The 17291-nt window shown below is 37.1% G+C and overlaps 1 long non-coding RNA gene across 1 annotated transcript in view; it reads right to left on the bottom strand.

Moving 5' to 3' along the window:
* Positions 1 to 419: 419 nt before the first annotated feature.
* The window catches only part of LOC127142390 (uncharacterized), a 74595-nt gene continuing 57723 nt past the window's right edge, over positions 420 to 17291 (bottom strand). The window contains exons 3-6 of the long non-coding RNA XR_007813079.1: positions 4989 to 5436; positions 3358 to 3793; positions 1727 to 2162; positions 420 to 531 (exon numbers count right to left, since the gene is read on the bottom strand). This is a non-coding gene — a long non-coding RNA (uncharacterized LOC127142390). The remainder of the gene's footprint in view (positions 532 to 1726; positions 2163 to 3357; positions 3794 to 4988; positions 5437 to 17291) is intronic.

The following is a 17291-nucleotide window of genomic DNA, read 5'->3' on the forward strand; positions in this document are numbered from 1 at the left end:
TTTTACACTTTTCTGATATACTGAATACTGAACACAAACAGTTTAATGTCAGTGCTCTGTGTTGGACAGTTGATGTAAAGCTGTTTGTGAATTACCTGGAGGCCTCTGTCCTGGTCTCAAAGAACTTCTTCATTTTACGAAGACTCTATGTGATCGTGGACTACGTCTCTGTGATCGCGGACAATGTCTCTGAGATTATGGACAAAGTCTCTGCAATCACGGACAATGCCTTTGTGATCGTGGACGATGTCTCTGAGATCATAGACGCTGTCTCTGTGATCATCGACAATGTCTCCACGATCGCGGGCAGTGCCGTCAAATCGGTGACCCCCGTCTCCGCCGATTCTATCGCAAGGTCTCTACGAAGCATGGGACAATGTCTCTGATCACGGACAATGTCTCTCTCATCTTTGACAAGGTCTCTGCGATCGTGGACAGCGTCTCTGATCGTGGACGATGTCTCCCTCATCCTCAACAATGTCTCTCCGATCATGGACCATGTCTCTGTGATCGTAGACGAAGTGGTGACACCTGGAGGAAATCAAAAAGAAACATGCTAAGGAAAATGATCAATACACTACCACCTATTCCTCATCAACAGTGTAACCATGAAAACGCAGATAAATATTCAACATTACAGCTGAACCACAAAATTTAACCAACATTAGAGGCTGTTTCAGAAAATCAACAGTTGACTGTCATCACCTCCTGAAGAACCAACAACAAATATTTGGGAAAAAGTCAATGATTATTGATTGTGTGTCTATTAACTAATCACCACAGCAATGTCTGTTACTGTGAACTACACAACAATAATAAACACTATCAGTTAATTTTTGAATGCAGGATTTTAACTTGTGTTGTTTATTATACTTCAGTAAAAAATCTGAGTATTTCTTCCACCACAGACGTTCACATACAGAATCATTATTTCACATTTCAACCTTCTTCTTAATAATACATATTTAAAATGTCTCTGTTTTGTGTTGTTTTCATTTAACGAATAACATCCAAATATACAAAGGTTTTCACAGCAGATAATAAGTGAAAAAAGAAAATAAGTGTAGAACTGGTCGTTATAAACTGTGAAAATATTTATAAAATCACCCCCTGACCAACAGTTAAAATTAACACACTCATGAACAACTCACTCCAATATTTTATTTGTAGAATTGATAGTTTTGTACGGTGTAGTCTAGTGTGTCTAGCACATACACATGATCATGTAGGATCAAACTGAAATTAAGATATTTTTCAATCCTATTTTGATTGATCCTTAACAATAACAATTCACACTTTTATGCCTGACTATACCATGACATTTTTGACGTCTTACTATAACGAGACATTTTTACTGCTATTTTGGATTACTATTACTTCTGCATTGCTTTTATATTACTGATTACTTTTACTCTTACCTCTAGTATTACATTACTGTAACCATTACATAATACTTTTCTTATTAAATATTACTTCTAAATTTACAGGTAACTTTTACTGTTGCAAACTACATCTAGTAACAGATTACTCTGACTATTACATCTTACTTCTGATGTTGCTCATTGCTTTTACATTAATTCTATTAATAAGGATTACTCATACGTTATTCTTATATTGCAGATTACTTCTATTTTTACACTTTTCTGATATACTGAATACTGAACACAAACAGTTTAATGTCAGTGCTCTGTGTTGGACAGTTGATGTAAAGCTGTTTGTGAATTACCTGGAGGCCTCTGTCCTGGTCTCAAAGAACTTCTTCATTTTACGAAGACTCTATGTGATCGTGGACTACGTCTCTGTGATCGCGGACAATGTCTCTGAGATTATGGACAAAGTCTCTGCAATCACGGACAATGCCTTTGTGATCGTGGACGATGTCTCTGAGATCATAGACGCTGTCTCTGTGATCATCGACAATGTCTCCACGATCGCGGGCAGTGCCGTCAAATCGGTGACCCCCGTCTCCGCCGATTCTATCGCAAGGTCTCTACGAAGCATGGGACAATGTCTCTGATCACGGACAACGTCTCTCTCATCTTTGACAAGGTCTCTGCGATCGTGGACAGCGTCTCTGATCGTGGACGATGTCTCCCTCATCCTCAACAATGTCTCTCCGATCATGGACCATGTCTCTGTGATCGTAGACGAAGTGGTGACACCTGGAGGAAATCAAAAAGAAACATGCTAAGGAAAATGATCAATACACTACCACCTATTCCTCATCAACAGTGTAACCATGAAAACGCAGATAAATATTCAACATTACAGCTGAACCACAAAATTTAACCAACATTAGAGGCTGTTTCAGAAAATCAACAGTTGACTGTCATCACCTCCTGAAGAACCAACAACAAATATTTGGGAAAAAGTCAATGATTATTGATTGTGTGTCTATTAACTAATCACCACAGCAATGTCTGTTACTGTGAACTACACAACAATAATAAACACTATCAGTTAATTTTTGAATGCAGGATTTTAACTTGTGTTGTTTATTATACTTCAGTAAAAAATCTGAGTATTTCTTCCACCACAGACGTTCACATACAGAATCATTATTTCACATTTCAACCTTCTTCTTAATAATACATATTTAAAATGTCTCTGTTTTGTGTTGTTTTCATTTAACGAATAACATCCAAATATACAAAGGTTTTCACAGCAGATAATAAGTGAAAAAAGAAAATAAGTGTAGAACTGGTCGTTATAAACTGTGAAAATATTTATAAAATCACCCCCTGACCAACAGTTAAAATTAACACACTCATGAACAACTCACTCCAATATTTTATTTGTAGAATTGATAGTTTTGTACGGTGTAGTCTAGTGTGTCTAGCACATACACATGATCATGTAGGATCAAACTGAAATTAAGATATTTTTCAATCCTATTTTGATTGATCCTTAACAATAACAATTCACACTTTTATGCCTGACTATACCATGACATTTTTGACGTCTTACTATAACGAGACATTTTTACTGCTATTTTGGATTACTATTACTTCTGCATTGCTTTTATATTACTGATTACTTTTACTCTTACCTCTAGTATTACATTACTGTAACCATTACATAATACTTTTCTTATTAAATATTACTTCTAAATTTACAGGTAACTTTTACTGTTGCAAACTACATCTAGTAACAGATTACTCTGACTATTACATCTTACTTCTGATGTTGCTCATTGCTTTTACATTAATTCTATTAATAAGGATTACTCATACGTTATTCTTATATTGCAGATTACTTCTATTTTTACACTTTTCTGATATACTGAATACTGAACACAAACAGTTTAATGTCAGTGCTCTGTGTTGGACAGTTGATGTAAAGCTGTTTGTGAATTACCTGGAGGCCTCTGTCCTGGTCTCAAAGAACTTCTTCATTTTACGAAGACTCTATGTGATCGTGGACTACGTCTCTGTGATCGCGGACAATGTCTCTGAGATTATGGACAAAGTCTCTGCAATCACGGACAATGCCTTTGTGATCGTGGACGATGTCTCTGAGATCATAGACGCTGTCTCTGTGATCATCGACAATGTCTCCACGATCGCGGGCAGTGCCGTCAAATCGGTGACCCCCGTCTCCGCCGATTCTATCGCAAGGTCTCTACGAAGCATGGGACAATGTCTCTGATCACGGACAACGTCTCTCTCATCTTTGACAAGGTCTCTGCGATCGTGGACAGCGTCTCTGATCGTGGACGATGTCTCCCTCATCCTCAACAATGTCTCTCCGATCATGGACCATGTCTCTGTGATCGTAGACGAAGTGGTGACACCTGGAGGAAATCAAAAAGAAACATGCTAAGGAAAATGATCAATACACTACCACCTATTCCTCATCAACAGTGTAACCATGAAAACGCAGATAAATATTCAACATTACAGCTGAACCACAAAATTTAACCAACATTAGAGGCTGTTTCAGAAAATCAACAGTTGACTGTCATCACCTCCTGAAGAACCAACAACAAATATTTGGGAAAAAGTCAATGATTATTGATTGTGTGTCTATTAACTAATCACCACAGCAATGTCTGTTACTGTGAACTACACAACAATAATAAACACTATCAGTTAATTTTTGAATGCAGGATTTTAACTTGTGTTGTTTATTATACTTCAGTAAAAAATCTGAGTATTTCTTCCACCACAGACGTTCACATACAGAATCATTATTTCACATTTCAACCTTCTTCTTAATAATACATATTTAAAATGTCTTTGTTTTGTGTTGTTTTCATTTAACAAATAACATCCAAATATACAAAGGTTTTCACAGCAGATAATAAGTGAAAAAAGAAAATAAGTGTAGAACTGGTCGTTATAAACTGTGAAAATATTTATAAAATCACCCCCTGACCAACAGTTAAAATTAACACACTCATGAACAACTCACTCCAATATTTTATTTGTAGAATTGATAGTTTTGTACGGTGTAGTCTAGTGTGTCTAGCACATACACATGATCATGTAGGATCAAACTGAAATTAAGATATTTTTCAATCCTATTTTGATTGATCCTTAACAATAACAATTCACACTTTTATGCCTGACTATACCATGACATTTTTGACGTCTTACTATAACGAGACATTTTTACTGCTATTTTGGATTACTATTACTTCTGCATTGCCTTTATATTACTGATTACTTTTACTCTTACCTCTAGTATTACATTACTGTAACCATTACATAATACTTTTCTTATTAAATATTACTCCTAAATTTACAGATAACTTTTACTGTTGCAAACTACATCTAGTAACAGATTACTCTGACTATTACATCTTACTTCTGATGTTGCTCATTGCTTTTACATTAATTCTATTAATAAGGATTACTCATACGTTATTCTTATATTGCAGATTACTTCTATTTTTACACTTTTCTGATATACTGAATACTGAACACAAACAGTTTAATGTCAGTGCTCTGTGTTGGACAGTTGATGTAAAGCTGTTTGTGAATTACCTGGAGGCCTCTGTCCTGGTCTCAAAGAACTTCTTCATTTTACGAAGACTCTATGTGATCGTGGACTACGTCTCTGTGATCGCGGACAATGTCTCTGAGATTATGGACAAAGTCTCTGCAATCACGGACAATGCCTTTGTGATCGTGGACGATGTCTCTGAGATCATAGACGCTGTCTCTGTGATCATCGACAATGTCTCCACGATCGCGGGCAGTGCCGTCAAATCGGTGACCCCCGTCTCCGCCGATTCTATCGCAAGGTCTCTACGAAGCATGGGACAATGTCTCTGATCATGGACAACATCTCTCTCATCTTTGACAAGGTCTCTGCGATCATGGACAGCGTCTCTGATCGTGGACGATGTCTCCCTCATCCTCAACAATGTCTCTCCGATCATGGACCATGTCTCTGTGATCGTGGACGATGTCATGGACGAAGTGGTGACACCTGGAGGAAATCAGAGAGAAACATACAAAGGAAAATGATCAATACACTACCACCTATTCCTCATCAACAGTGTAACCATGAAAACGCAGATAAATATTCAACATTACAGCTGAACCACAACATTTAACAAACATTAGAGGCTGTTTCAGAAAATCAACAGTTGACTGTCATCACCTCCTGAAGAACCAACAACAAATATTTGGGAAAAAGTCAATTGATTACCAATTGTGTGTGTGAAGCAATCATGTATGTTACTGTGAACTGCACAACAATAATAACACTATCACATAAGTACATTTTTGAGTGCAGGATTTTAATTTGTGTTATTTATTATACTTAACAGCAGCTTATCTGAAAACTTATACGTAAATAGGGTTGTTATATACTGTAAAGATATTTCATATTTCATATCACCCTCTAACCAAAAGTTAAAATCAACACACTTATGAACAAGTCACTCCAATATTTTATTGGTAGAACTGATATTGTTTTGTACGCTGTAGACAAGCATGAAGATTAAGATAATTTTCAATCCCATTTTGACTGATCCTTAATAATAACAATGACATTGGAAATTTTTATGCCAAACTATACTATGACATTTTTGATGCTTTCCTATGACGTGACATTTTTACTTCTATTTTGGATTACTATTAATTCTACATTGCTTTTATATTGCTGATTACTTTTACTAATACCTCTAATATTAGATTACTTTTACCTTTACATATTACTTTTCTTATTACATATTACTTCTAAATTTACAGGTAACTTTTACTTTTGCAAACGACATCTAGTAACAGCTTACTTCTGATATTGTTAATTACTTTTACATTACCTGTATTAATAACTTTAACAATATGCAATAAGACCACAAAATGATCACAACAACATGATATAGACAAACTGACTACTAAACAGTTACCTTGCCTACATAAAGTGCCCGCAATTCATGTCAGTGACGCTACAGTTATAGAAACACACTTTAACCAAGGCAAATAAAAATGATGGAAAAAAGACAAAACCCCTAAGGTATCATTAAAAATAAGACTAACGCTCGCCGCTAATGCTAACGCTGATGACCAGGTGTAAAGCAGCCAGGTACAATACAATACACAATGACCACAAATAGACACAAAACGACAACAACTAAATGATAGACCGCTATAAACTCAGTTAAAACGACCAGGATGGAACACAAAGTTAGTAACAGATGCAAAATGTCGGTAAAATGACAAACAAATACAACAGTGATTTAAACACACTATCAAGAGCTCCCTGTGTTTTCACCCGTCCACGTTGGGGGCCCACAACTCATGTCAGGGACGCCTTAGTCACAAACACAAATCACCGGTTACACAAATGCTAACGCTAGCCGCTAGCTAGTTCGCTTCTTAGCTTTACCTTCGCGTCGCAGGTGTATTCAGCGTCCAGCTCACTCTTGTTCGACAAAAAAGCAGCTCTAAAGCTCGTTTTAGCATCAAGGCTTCTACGATAATAAAGTTTTCTCACGGTACTGACAAACCGAGGAAACGGTTCAAACGTTGGGTTTACTTGCTTCCCGACTTCGTTTCTCCGCCTCTCTGCGCTCCTCCCAGTAGGTCATGACGACACACGATCAAGCCAATGACAACACACGCAAACCACGGTGAAAGTAGGAAACCGACAGACGGGAGGAGAGCGAATGAAACGGCTGCAAGGCAAGTTCATTTGTGCTGCACATTTCAACAACTAGGCTAGTGCTTTTTCATAAAACTGGAAAAGCATTGAGACAAAGAGTAAAAGAAACTCATAAACAGACACTCAAGTATAATTAAATATAGTTATTAAGGAGTTTAGAGATTAGAAAATAACAATAAGCTAAAATACAGTAAAACAAATAGAATATATTAAAGTTATATGTTATTTATTGTTGCATTATTACGATAAATAGAATGAATGGCAAGTAGTAGCCTGTGCTGTATATTACACCACATATTTATTTGCATATGTCATGGTTGTACCATTCATCATGACTTTAATGAGTACAAGATTTGATGATCATGTCAGACAGTCCAAATGATGTCTCTTTATGCATTTTTAACAAACAGGTGGGCCTGAGTCAGACAGGGAAAGTTTTTAGGAAGTCTTTGCAGGGACCTCTATGGAGACAGGTATGTGTGACCACCAGCCAGAACCTCTGAACTGATCTGAAGTAGTTTATTAGCCTAACACAAATAATACAAATGAACAGATTGCGTGTTTTATTTAGTAGTAGTATTTCTATTATGATTTACTGATCAACAAACATGTTGTGTAATTTCAAATACAGTGTACCAAATTGGGGCCACTTGACAGAAGATTCCCAGGCTGCTTTTTGTTGCCAGTCTACTCCTGCCTCCACCTAAACATTATACCAAACTGTGACATATCACCAAATCAGATGTTATTTATGGCAACAGATACGAAAGGTTTCTTTTACTAATTTAACCCAAATAAGATCTTAACTGCAGCCATAAGCCATGGTATGCATTTGAAAAAAGCCACTGTCTCCACCTCTCTATTTATTCTTTTCCTCCCTGTAGACTGCCTCTCAGATGTTCTGAATTAGAGAGGGGAAGCAGAAGGAGAAGGTGAGTAACACAACAATTGTCCCCTGCCTCAGCGATATAGTCTATGGGTGGGAAATGAAAGAGATGGACTGGAACAGAGGTGTCAGCATACTTTATTTATTCTGATACAGCCAGATATGCATGGCTGGAGGGATTGTAAACAGAGTGGACAAGTCTGACCTATTAGCCACAGACTGACCAACTCCATGGACCATTACGCGTGATGGATATATACTAGCATACTAAGGTGTGTTCCCAGTGAACAGGGTGGTGTACTGCTCTCTGGAAATGTATTCATCCAAGCGGGAAAAAAATGTTAACATTCCAAAAGTAGCTGAGGGCTCACTTTTATCTTTCCATTCCTCAGTGCCAAATTGGCCTTTTACTGTCTGACTGTCTGTCTGTCTGTCCAAAGCCTGATCTGGAACCTTGTATGGTGGCCTTAAGTAGGAGAGCATTTGAAGCGTCTGGCAGATAATAAACAGAAACCCGCCTGAGTCACAGTTGGCAAGTCCGAGCCCTGTCTGGCTGCAGCAATAATCACACTATTGGTTTAAATCCACATCATGTCCGCAGCACGAGGCCCTGCCAGCTTACGGGAGGCAAAAACCTGCTGCAGTAGCAGATGTTGAGGAAATTATATGTTAGCTTTTTCTCATGGTGTCTCTGTGTTATTTGAGCCCCACAGCATGGTAGGAAGTACCAGAGTTCCTGACCCTTTCTGCTGTGAGAGGAATGAGGGGTGACGGTCAGAGGAAGTTCAGTTCAATTTCATGGCCTGGCAGAATGGATACAAGATAATTGTGATTCCTGCCCATGACTCCTCATATTCATAGAACTCAATGCACGTATCTGTCTCTGGAGCTGTGGGCTTAAATGAACAGGTAAAACTCTGTATTCTGGCTTTGATCTTTTGGGATCTGTCAGTGTGAATTTGAACATTTTCATTTTAAAGCCCACTGAGTTTAGATGTCGGTCTTGTTCTGGGTTGTTCACTGTGTAGCTTCCTGTATGCTGCCTTTATTGTCACAACTGCAAGCTTAAAAGAGATTTTCTCTAAATCTATGAACTGTTGTAACAGAATGAAAGAAAGAAAGAAAACAAAAGACGCAGAGGTGAAGGAGATGGCCTAGCATTAGGACCCAGATGATGAGCAGAGGCTATAAAGAGGGACTGAAAGCTCACCTGGGCCTTTCTTCCTGCATTGCAAGCTTCCCAAGAGACAGCAGATGGACCAGCTTTTGTTTGGTAAGACTGGGTGTGATTTGATTTATCATGTGTGGTAAGGAACAACAACCTGGGGTAACTGCACAAACACATCAGCCAAGACACGTTTTAAGTCACCTACATGCAACTGTGTACCACAACGGTTCCAAAGTACAAATACTTTAAATACTTGCCCCTTGCTTGAGAATTTCTGAACACCATTTTGTATAAATTTAGCTGCACTCCCCCTCAGCTCTGTCTTTTTACTTTCTCTCACACTGTTCTCCTCCTGTGTACTCCATTTTTTTCTCTATACTGCAGGCTCTGGCTCAACAGTGGCCTGTGTAATTGAATAGATTCTTATGGATGCATGTGGTCTTAATTCAAGCCAGAAATTATACATTGTGTACCGGATGAATGAGTGCTCCGGTGCCCCTGAGAGCATTTTAAACTGTTGCTTTCTATTTTTTTGAGAAAACTTTTGAAACCGTCTGTGCTATTCTTTATCCTGTGCTCTTTTATTAAATTTAAATTTGTAGAACTAGAGATCTTACTTTCCTGACACTTTGTGTTTCATTCACTTCATTTACATAAGCTATATCAGACATTAAAAGAAAAGTGAAATTAGAAAATGTGTTATGGTAAGATTGTAGATGAGTAATCATTATGTAATTATATAATACAAAGCGCACAACAACAACAAAAATATATTGCCACTACACACAAATATTGAACATGCACATAGCAAATTGATTTAGCTTTTACTTTAAAGTCATCATAAGAGGCAGACAGAAGTGACAAAGTAACCTAAACAAAATATTCTGGTTTTTGCTCTTATTCTAAAAAAAGACAATATTCCTGTGTACAGGGCTGAGCACTGTGACATTTTGGGGAGTCAAGTACTCAACTGAAAAAAGCCAGACTCTTAACTATTTGTTAAAGAAAAAAAAAGTTATCCTATTTATGTCATATTTCTTAATTTCAATATCCATAAATTCATGCAGAAGTTTAATGCTCAACAGATTTCTATAAAATTATTGACTGACACAGAAACAATGATCTTTAGCATCCACTATTTCTATGTTTATCACAAGCACAGGCAACAACAAAGAAAACAGTGCTACATTGTGCTTGCTCTAGTGGAGATGGCAAGACGCCCCACACAACTCTGTTCAATACATGCATCACAAAAGTCATGAATCAAAATAGCTGTGGCTCAGCATTGTCAATGTTGCATGAAGGTGTTGATCAGTAATATTGCTCAAAGTGTGCAGATAGCAGACAAGCTGAGAAAAGAGATGAGAGAAATGAGATGGGTGGTTGAGATAAGATAAAACAATAAGTATATAAAAAATAATAGTAATAATAAATTAAAAGAAATTAAGATGTAGACGATGTTGAGCACAAGGTCAGCAACAGAGCTGCACAGCAGGGTTTGCTTTTTCACTTTGAAATTCTTTTCATTTTCTCTGTTTATTTTTGTTCGACAAGTTAGAAATATTGCTAAAAATTACTGAAGCACATTCTGCATAATTCCAGACAGTACTGTCGGCAGATCCATCCTTGTGTCTCCTGCCTCCTCAAGTTTTAATACTGCAGGGCAGAGTGGACTGTGTTCAATTTGGAAATATTTACCTAACTTATTTTGGTTTTATCAAATGTCTCCTCACATCACTTCACAACAGGAAGAGTTCCTGAGGTGTGTTTGCGCACTCTTGATTTGAAACACACACCAATCAAGGGGAGTACTGATGTATAAATACTGCAGTGTTCCAAACAGCTATTAACACACCATGGAGCCCATGTAGCACAATTAAGTCAGTTAAATCAACACATATACTGTACTACCATAAGCAGCTTTATTGAATGAGTCAGCAATTGTTACCTCATGCTCTACATCTCCAAAATGTAGTATTCTGTGCTGCTGCAAGGAGATTATTGACAAAAGCATTTCATGGCGACATCACTGGGAAAATCCTAGTTTTTGATCTGGTCTAACTTTACCCTCAGAAAATAAATTGGAGACCAAATTTAAATACACTTTTAAATACTGAGGATGGAAGGCTCAAACCAAACTTATTCAGTTGTCTGAAATACAAGAGGTGCCATCATGCTTTCTTTACTACTACTAAGATCTACTGTAAATTAATTGATGAAATTTTCAACACAATTCATTGATCATTGTAATGGCAGAAACAAGATAATTTGATAGAAGAAAGAATAGCCCTTTAAGTGGAAGCCTTTTTTTAAAGTATTTTTTTGCCTTTTATTTATAGAATCGTGAGAGAGAGGCAGGAAACAGGGAGAGAGTGGGGGAATGACATACAGTAAAGGTCTGGCCGGATCAGGAGTTGAACTGGGGTCCGCCTGCTCAGACCACTAGGACCCGCATGGTACACGCCCTAACCATTTGGCTATGAGGGCACCCTGAAGTGGGAGCCTTTTAACAGGGAAACAAACATCTGTTGAAGGTCAAAGGAAATTCTCTCCATGAAGATGATTTCCTATTAGACTTTAACTTTTAATTATATTAGAATTTAACCTTTAACTCCCTAATTAATCATAATAAGAGAGCTAATTTACGACTCCACTTCAGAACTCAAACATTCATACATGTTAAAACCTAACTTAATACCACCATTGCCCCACCACACAGGGAGCACTGACAAGACTTACTGCAATTAATTCAGCGACCATGACAACCAAGGCATATGGTGGCAAATAGACATCAGGCAATCATCTGGATAAATGGCACATTTCATCCCCTAGCAGGCACCATATGGTACACGCCTTTTTCAAATGCTTAAGGAACAGAGCAAAAAAACAACATGAATAGATTTGTGTTTTTTAGTTGTGTAGTTGCATTTGATATGGTGCTATATTTTACTTGCATCCATCATAAGTCGGAGGATTAAGAATCTGAACCTGCTGCGTCAGGATAGATTTTAATCACCAAAGACCATGATTAAGACAGTTTGTACACAGAGCCTGTGGCTACTTTATAGATTCTGCACAGTGGCAAGTAAGATCTTTTTTTATCTAATGTTATCTACCACCCTCATTCAACACCTTTTTAAGATTGAACTAATGAGGATTTCAAAATACTCACACTGAATGAATATGCTTTGACTTTGCTGATATGTTATTTAGGTTTACATAGCTATCATATATAATGCACATTGTTGACTTGAATGAACATAGATTAAGTTAATATTTGATTTTGTTCTAATAACAACATATAAGCACTGACAAAAGAAACCACCAAACAAATCATCCCCAGTGGGAAATCTAGACAAATAAACTGAGCAATCTGATCCAAAGTGTACGTGTGTGTGTGTGTGTGTGTGTGTGTGTGTGTGGTGTGTGTGTGTGTGTAAAACATCACTGCATGCATGAACAAATTATGTAGCCTTCTGTTTGTCAATTGTAACTATGATACTGTAGATGAATATAGAACAGAAGCTACATTACATTCCCAGAGTTAATCAAAATTCAGTCATATTTCAGCAATACTAGCAGCTTGGTTATATTTCATAATATAGTTCTAATTATAAAATAGCCTGCATCTTGTGTGATTCAAACTGTAACATATTCATGAGGCTCATTAAAAATGTCTCCTCATGCCACTAATTATAATCAGGGTTTTGCCAAAACATTACTTGGACCTTAAGTTTTGTTTCTTGCTTTTGGCTGTCCTCTGAGTTTAATAAATACTTGTAGACATCAAACAGTAGCAGGATCAATATGAGCGCCCCTAAAGTGAGAGAGTTGTTGTGTGCATTTACACACATAGCACAAAAGTGTTAACTTCATTAAATATTTATTATTATGAGTTTTCGCTGACAGAGAGACGAGAGGATCTAATGGCAAATGACCTTCTGTAGTTTTCTACACTTGTCAAACACAGATCCATGGTTTATAGTCAAATCATTGTTACACAGTGGTTGTCCTCAGATTGAGTCCAGAGCTCCAGGACATTTTTATTATACAGTTACTTTTATTAGTGAGTAACTCTTATCTGTTTAGTCTGGAAAGTCAAAAATATATTTCTGATGTGTCATTTTTTTATTACAGAATTTTTCTCTATTTACAGAAGTGACATTAGCATTTGCATGAATTTATTCTCATATACAAGATGACGCCTTTCTAAAAACTGAAGTAAATAACAAAGTATGAGAACAGGACGTAACAATGAAAGCACATTTTGTTGTACCATATATTACTGCAGTTAGATAAAGCATTTAATATTGACAGGATAATAAATGTTTAAATGGCGAATTCAACTAATAAAAAGATTTTGTCAACACAGACTAATTACTTGGGTGTTACTGCGTTGTGGGATTTAATGCTTCAGAGAAATGAACTCTTTCCCCTCAAACTGGTCTCCACCGCAGCCTCTCATCTCCTGGGCTAATTACCATTTTCTCAATAAGTTCTGGTGGTTTCTATCCATCCGGATAGTTCGATGTTTTTGTTCAGGTTTAGTAAGTTTGTAGAAAAATGTAATTTCATTTATGATGCTCAAAGCTTTTTTTCTTTTATTCAGGATCTCTTTTCAGAATGATGAGCTGAATAGAATGGATCTGAATAGATAATCCACAGAATGAGCGTCCTTCATTTTTCATTGGAATGTTTTCAACTGAAGAAGCAGCCTGTGTAACACTGTCCACAGTACTGAGAGAAACTGCTCCCCACACTCACACTCTCAAAAAAAGGATCCATATAAATAGCTTTCAGCAGAGGCATCATTAGGCCTGCACTAACTGCTTTAAAGTATACATGTTTAAAATGTTTTTTTCTCGATAAATTGTTTTTTAGCACAAAGTGTCCACAAAGGTCCCTGTGTCAAAGCAGCAAATTTCATCTTGGCTTCCTTTTGAAAGCACTGGGACCAGCTGATGTACTGCATTCATTCTTCCATTTTGGTCGACATTGTGTGTCTGTCATTTTGACAACACAATACATTTTTACTATCTCCGATGCTCAGGCTGATAACAGGTAGTCTGGTAGTGCAACATCTGGCAGCTGAATCAAAGCTAGAATGAACCTCAGTTTGACTTGGTGGAGTTTGCAGTACAAAAACTGTAGTGTATTCCTATTCCTGTCTCTTGTTTGCAAGTTATTATTAATCATAACATTTGATGTAACAATATTTACAGTTTATTATAGGCGCTAGATGAAGCTTTTGTTGATATGGTTATCAGAGAAGAAGATGTCCCTTGGTAGCTGAAGGAAATCTACATTTTCACCCACAGAATGTATGCAGTTCAGTTCAGAAGCAAAACTGCAGCTATGGGCTCAAACCCTTTCAGAGAGTGAACAGGACAGAAAATAGGCAAACATGCAGCAAAGACTGAGAGGTAATGAAACCACAAAGAGAAACTTCAACAAGCTGAAAAGCAGACGATGTGGTTATTTTGAGAATAAGATCATTTTGCCATTTTTTGAGCTCATCATCGGTACTATATGTGTTGTAGGACACTTTTTATTTTAAAAATGTGCAGTTTGAAATTGTTCGCCTCTAGGTTCACAGGTTGGATCGCAAATGTCTGAATCACTGAGACCAGACATTTAACTGACTTTACCCTGACAGCTCCCTAGTAAAAAGTACCTAGCCCATCAGTGTAACATCCAATTTAGCCAATGTGTGAACAGAACAGGTCGTTGTTTGGAGAATACACAGAGAGCAAGTGGGTGTGTTGATGATGTTTCTATATATTCTCCCGATGCACTGGTTTCCTGCACGTTCTACCTAGACGCCCCCACACCTAAACCAAACAGAGAACTTCCAGTATCTCAGATGGTTGTGTGCTGCATGAGTGAAAGGGCAACTCTGGGCCTGGCACTGGCAATACAAAGATTTCCGACTTCTTCTGTACCAAATATTGAGCATCAGCAACATTTATTCATATAGGACTTTTGACAACATAAGTTACAAAGTGCAAACCCTTAAGGACATGGAGATAATGTTAAAACAGTGGAGTATTCCTTCAGTTGTCTGTAAAACTTGTCAGGGAAAGGTTCTGGTTCTAGTATATGAGATGTTGCTGCCAATCAAATGTGAGGCATAATACCTCTACCAGTTTTATCCTAAACTGAGAAAAATTTGTTAAATTAATTAAACAATATTATAAAAAAGAGTATGGTCTAGACCTGCTCTATATGAAAAAAGCATTGGGATAACTTCAGTTTGTCAGCTCTATATAAATAAAACTGAACTGAACTGAATTACACTTACTATAGGTGATAAGCACCTTTTATCAAATAATAAGTCAATAACAACCTTAACTCACCCGAGCTTGGAAAAAGACTGCAGAGAGTTGATGGTTATTTGCTTGAGTATTGTTTAAGTCACAGAGTCAAACATTCATCAAGAGAATACTATGGTAAGATTCCTGCAGACTGTATTACTTGGATAATGAGCCCTTTGGGATTTCCACTGAACCATACCACCATGTATTTCTAAGACCAGTAGGCACTTGGTGTGTTAATGTGTCTGCAAACAAGAAAAGAAGTCTACTTGCACGGTGTTGTTGTATATGTGAATTTAGGGTGAGGAGAACCAGGATTGTATAACTGGTAAGTGATCAGTTGGGTAAAGCTAAAGTCAACTGAATGAGCGACAGTGACCACAGCTGGATCTGATGTTTTCATCTGCTGCTATAATTTATCTCTTCAACGAAACTGAAGCTTCAGTAGACGTTGCTCAGGTTAGTCATGATTTACTTGCTAAGCTCTTTTATTCTATTGCACTTTGATGCATTCTCTTTATACTGATACATCAACTTCAGGCAACCTCAGGCAAGAGTAAAAACATTTTTATGACATTTCAAGTTGTTATTTGAATTTTTTGGCATTTACACAGTTCTTTCCCATGCAAATTGAAAATTCATAGACAAACAGGTGGCTGGAATTGCACTTTATAGTGATCATTAAAGAAACTGCAGAACTGGCACTTCTGATTTGTCCGCAATGGTTTTAACGCTGGTGGCTGTTGCTTGCAACCTTAAAATTTAGAGCACATTGTCCTATGAGTATTAAGACTTCAAATCCAATTCACACATTAGCCCACTTCTGAATCTGCTTTCTGCTTTGTATTTAGAATGCCAACCTCAAACCAGCAAAATGTTCTGTCTGAAAAGAAGACTAATTATCAAGGGCATTCAGTACCTCCAAGGGCAAAGCACTGAAAGGGTACAGTATGCTTGAATGGCGTTAATTTGCAGGATGGCAATGACTATCCTGAAAATGCACTGTCGTAGAGTGATTCGGCCGGATCATAATGTTATGTGCCAATAACTCTGAAAATTAAGTTCTGGATAAAATAGATCAATCTCATCCCATCATCCTTTGAGGATCAGTACACCACCTTGTTAATATTGAGGAGGATGAAAAATGATGTCAGTTTACACATTTCAGATTCTAAGACAGGAAAATAACTCACACTAAAAATGAGGGTTCATAGATACATCTCTCATGGGAAAGGCGGCTGTGACTGCATTTCATTGTCACTTGACTGAAACAAAAATCTTTTCTCTTAAATATCTCTACGTGTGAATAGAAGGTGAAAATTGTATGTGGTCCCTTTTTCCTTTCTTTCCACTATCTTGACTATAATTTTTGATATTTTGAAATGAACTTTTTTAAAAGTTGGCATTAATGTTAAGGGTTTACAGTCAGGATTACATATAGGTTATGGTTTTGATTTGAAATGAAGCAAACTAAGACATTCATCATATTTGTTTGAACATGTGATCACACCTGCTAGTAGCATGCTATGCTACTATCTGACAATGTTTGCATACAGTGGCATGTCAGCTATATTTGTGCAGTGTGAACATTTGCACACTGCGTCATGCTACTGAGAGACAACATACAGTGGCCAGCAGGGGTGTGACCTGAGAAAAGCCATTCATTTCAAATCCTGATTGAATTGGAAATTAATTTTTGTGATTTTGTGACTTTTCATAAGTAAAGGGAAATTTGATAGAGCAGCTATTTTCTAAGGATTTAAAAACAGGAAATTCCCTCAAGTCATTACTTTGTTGAAATAATTTG

Source organism: Lates calcarifer, linkage group LG1 (genome assembly GCF_001640805.2).
Source record: "Lates calcarifer isolate ASB-BC8 linkage group LG1, TLL_Latcal_v3, whole genome shotgun sequence".
NCBI lineage: Eukaryota > Metazoa > Chordata > Actinopteri > Centropomidae > Lates > Lates calcarifer.